Source organism: Molossus molossus, unplaced genomic scaffold (genome assembly GCF_014108415.1).
Source record: "Molossus molossus isolate mMolMol1 unplaced genomic scaffold, mMolMol1.p scaffold_m16_p_4, whole genome shotgun sequence".
NCBI classification, from domain to species: Eukaryota; Metazoa; Chordata; class Mammalia; order Chiroptera; family Molossidae; genus Molossus; species Molossus molossus.
Window position 1 is genome coordinate 19,231,310 of NW_023425377.1, and position 5,091 is coordinate 19,236,400.

Below are 5,091 nucleotides of genomic sequence, written 5' to 3' on the forward strand. Positions count from 1 at the left end.
TGACGGGCTGGCGGGCGGACTCCGCGGGAGCGGCGGTTGCGGCCCCTGACCCGGTGCTCTCCTCCCTCTACCCCGGATCTGCAACTAGGATCGAGCGGGCCAGTGAGATGGGCGCTCTCGTACCCAGAGCGGCCTTACGCACCGCCCACCAAACACTGGCAGCACCACTCTACCCACCTTATCCTCCCAACTCGCCTGCTCTCTTCGCGTCACTCCCGACGCGCGCGCGCGCCAGACCGTGCCTACTCCTCCCCTTCTGCGCGCCCCAGCGATTCCATACGAAATCGCCCAACCGGTGAGCTCGCGGGAGCAAGCGCGCAAGCGCAAAACTAAGAGGGCGCCGCTAAAATGGCGGGGCGGAGTGGCCTCGGAGGACGCATGCGGAACACGGCCAGTCCTAGGCCTTCGCGAGATTAGTCACGCGGACTCAATTTAATCTTGATCGCTACTCCTCCATTTTGGTTCTCCCTCCCTGTGCCCGGGGCAGGAGCATGGTCTAGAATTAGACCCCCCCTCCTTGGTGGGCGTGGCCTACATGGGCCAAAGGACGGGACCCGCGAGACTAAACCCCAAATTACAACGCCTTCTCCTCCCCGCTTTGAAGGACCTTCAGTTCTTTGGTAGAAGCCGACTTTGGGGAAGATTGATGGGGCGCGATCCTGACACTTCACTCGGTGCTAATGCGCCCCCCTGGACCCCTCACAAAGCATCTACCTCACGGCCTCCTTCCTGGGAAACAGTTACGGGTGGAGACTGCACCCCCAGCCCGATTGTGGGTGACGTCCGCCGAGGCCCGCCTCCCTCCTTCAGCCTATAGAAGCCGGCGAACAACGTTACCGTAGCAACGGGCCCACCGGGACCTGCTGGAGTTACGGAGAGGACGCGGACTCCCTTGGGGGAAGCGCCGGTCCAGCGCCGGCGGACGCTAAGCAGGCTCGGCAGACTTTCATTGCGAGGGCAGTGCGGCCCCTACCCGCCCCTGCATTCCCGTAGAGCCTGTGTGGGAAGAAAGCCCTTTGCCAGCGCGGGTCCCTCCCTGGCAGCGTTGAGCCAGGCCGGGGTGCCACGCTGCCTCGTGGCCGCCAGCGGTGGGAGAGAAGACAAAGCCCTGACGTCCTGCACGCGGCCACCAGCTCCCGGTCCCTGGGAGAAGACGTGGACGGCTCGGAGCACGTAACCCCAAGTCACCGGGCCTTCCTACTTTTTTTTTTCTTTTTAATTTATTTTATAAAAAGGAAGCTTATTACTTTCTCCCAAAGGCAGGGAAAGAAGGGCTAGGTGCCACATGGCACAGGGCAACAAAAGATAGGGTGAGTTGCTTTTTAATTGGGCTTTCATGGGGTGGGTGGCTATTAGGGTAAGGGAGGGGATCGTGTTGAAGTTGAACAGATGCCAGTGTTTCTCTTTGAGAAGCCAGTCTCTTTTCTAGGAGACAGTCCACAGACTGTCAAATATGCTTTGGGGCAAAGAAAGTTACTGAGAGTGTAAAAGGGAAATCTTCCCTCAAGGGGTTACAGAGAGCTTCCTACTTTTAAATATTTCCCTCCAAGGGGCGTCTCCAACAACCTACTTACATCCGAGGCTGGGGGCAGGACTGGCATTCGGCAGCAGTTTCAAACTAGATTCCCAAAATCTGTTTTCCAAGGGATGAACCCCGACCCCATCCCCCAGAGTAGAGTAGCAAGTGCACTTTTTGAGCTCCTCTCTCCTACAAATGAGGGTCTGTCTCCCTAATCTGTAACATAGAGATGGGAGTAGCTATCTCACTAGGTGGTTGGCTTAGTAAGTGGAAAAAGCACCTCGCACTGAGGAAAATGTGTGTTTAATAAATCATTGTTTCTGGTGGTCTCAGTTTGTTATCCCTGAGATATTCAAAGTTTGTTCGCTCTGCTGCAGACTTAACACTCGGTCATTCCTTTCTCAACCTGTGGGTCGTGACTCCTTTGGGGGTCGAACGACCCTTTCACAGGGGCCGCCTAAGACGTAACAGTAGCAAAATTACAGTTATGAAGTAGCAACGAAAATAATTTTATGGTTGGGGGTCATCACAACATGAGGAACTGTATTAAAGGGTCACGGCATTAGGAAGGTTGAGAACCACTGCTTTAAGCAATACTGTGATGGAGAAGGCAGGCAAGACACTCCCTTCCCCTTTCCTGGTGGGTTTCTAATATCATTTCACCCACTTATTAGGTTCAGGACAGGACAGCCCTAGCAGGAGCTAGCCACATGAAGAGCAGCCTTCACAATCTTTTCTTGGGATTTTGTTTTTTCCTGCAGCACTCAGGCCTGATGTGCATTGAAACAATGAAGCCGGAAACGTCTTCATCCACCCAAACCCTTCACCCAGAACATAATGTTTATTTCTCAGGTTATTGAAGATAAGCGTAAAACACAGATGTTGGAGTGTTTTGGTGTAAACAATGGATTTTGTTTTGCTCATATGCTGTTTCAAAATTAGAACAAAATCACTGATTCTCTTTGGGAGGAAGGCCCCAAACAAATGAGAGGGCAATTGGAGAATATATTCAATAATATAATTTCATATTTATTTTTTTAAAACTATTGTTTTTGAACTACACAGTATAGAAAGTAAGGCTTAAACATATCTTCTCGGCTGGGAGGGTGTAGATATTTTAAAAATTGAGAAACACTAGCTGTAAAATGGATCTCCTTAAGAACCAATCTGGGTGATATCCTTGGCCAGCCAAGCTTTTCTGTTATTCCCAATTCTAAATAAATCTAACAGGGTGCATTTCTTCAATATGTGTACGAAGATAAAATGTAATAAAGATATTTGGGTTTAAAATATTTTGAAAATGCGGACAAAGGTAAATACGTCCAGGCATTATACCATTGTAAATCACCCTCTGAGCCCACGTCTCAAACAGCTTTGTGTCCCTCAGAGTCCTCACACTTAGATACCTGTCAATTGATTAATTCCATTGTTAGAGTGCTTCCTCCCTCTCCCAAAGTCGCCAAGGTCTGTCGCTTCGCATAATGTTGTCTTTTATCAGGTTATATATTTATCTTTACATTCAACTGAGGAATGTACCCAGCTGGCATTTTTTTCTTTGTATAATTGGGGTTAACTTCCTGCTTTCCCAGTGTGTTACCCTTATTTTTTCTACATAATATAAAAACTTTCTGACTCCTGAAAATTATCAACAGATCATCAAACTTCCCCTAAATGTAAAGCAAATATATTTCATGACTATGCATTTGAATATTATTTTGATCTTTTGATTATAACCTGAAAACCTGATCTCTGATAAGATCAGAGTTCATTTTTTTAAAACCCAGAAGTAGATATCAACTATGTTTTATTCGTATCTCATTTTCTTTGATGTTCCTTCTCAGAGTCCACTAACGTAACATTTCAAAAATCTACCAATAATAATAATAGACCTTCAAACTTCCAAAACTGAGAGGGTCCATAAAGATGTTCTAAATAATGCATTCCCCTAATTTCACAGAAAGTAATTCAGTAATTTCAGGTCACCCAGCTCCCAGAAATAAGACCAGGACTTGAGTCTTCTAATATGAGATTAGGTGTTTATCCAGTTTTGTTTATGGACCATTTGATCTGAGCAGAGCCCCATGTTGACACTGGAGGATGTGCTGGTGAATAAAACAGACATGTCTCCTGGCCTTCGTTAACTTTGGGTGGCAGGGACTGACTATAAAACAAGTAAACAAGCATTGAATGAGAAATAAAAGGATAATGAGACACTTTGATAACTATCTTGATGGAAACTAATGGGGTAAAGTGACAGAATAACTGGATTGGGGGAAAATGGTAGAAATTATTTAGGTCAAAGAAGGCCTCTCTAGGAAGGTGCATTTAAACAGATGAGGACAAGAAGGACTGGACTAGAGAGAGACAGGCATGTGGAATTGGAAGCAGTAAATTTCAGGCAAAGTAAAAGTGAGTTTTGTATGTAAGAAGTGAAAGGAGGCTAGGGCAGCTGCTGAGAAGTGGAGCAAAGGCAAAGTGATTCAAGATGAAGCTGGAGCCCGACCAGTGTGCTCAGCGGTGGTTGAGTGTGGACTCATGTACCAAGATGTCGCCGGTTCGATTCCTGGTCAGAGCACATGCCCAGGTTGTGGGCCAGATCCCCAGTGGGGGGCATGCAGGAGGTGGCCAATCGATGTTCTCTCTCATCAATGTTTCTAGCTCTCTTTCCCTCTCCCTTCCTCTCTCTCTAAAAATCAATAAAGAAAAAAAAAAAAAAGATGAGGCTGGAGAAGAAAACAGACACCAGGTGAGCCAAGGTCTGGGAGGCTTTAAAATTATACTCCTCAAAGGGCATTGGGAAACCCAGGAGGATTTTTCTGCCCTGATTTATGTTGTTGTTTTTTTTTTTTTTTTAATCCTCATCCGAGGACATTTTCCCACTTTTTGTACTGACAGAGTGGGAGGGAGAGAGAGAGACGGAAACATCGATGTGAAAGGGACACATCGAGTGGCTGCCACCCGCACGACCAACCAGGGCCGGGGACAAACTGCAACCGAGGTACATGCCCTTAGCGGGAACCGAACCCGGGTCTCTCCGGACCGCAGGCGGACGCTCTAACCGCTGAGCCAAACCGGCCAGGGCTGATTTATGTTTTTAAAGATTACTTTGACTCCTATGGACAGAGAATGGAGGCAGAGACATTTTACTTTTTTAAAAATTTGAATTATACTGAATTTGATAAAAAGAAAAGCTAGCTTCTCCCAGGCATGGTAAATGTTGCCTATGGACATATTAAGTAACAATTTTGGTAATTTTACTAGGTGATTCTAATGGAGAATTAATTGTCACTATATCCTTTTTATTATTGTTATTGTGGAACTCTCCAAGACTGCTACTTTACAAGGTATTTTACAAAGGATCCCTGCTATAGATCCCTTCCTATAGGTAGGCAAATAAAAATACAGGCCAGTGGCCCTGGCTGATTTGGCTCAGCGGTTAGAGTGTCAACCCACAGGCCAGAGAGTCCCAGGTTCGGTTCCTGCTAAGGGCACATACCTCCATTGCAGTTCATCCCCGGCACCTGTTGGGGTTGTGTGGGTGGCAACCAGTCGATGTGTCTCTCTCGCATCGA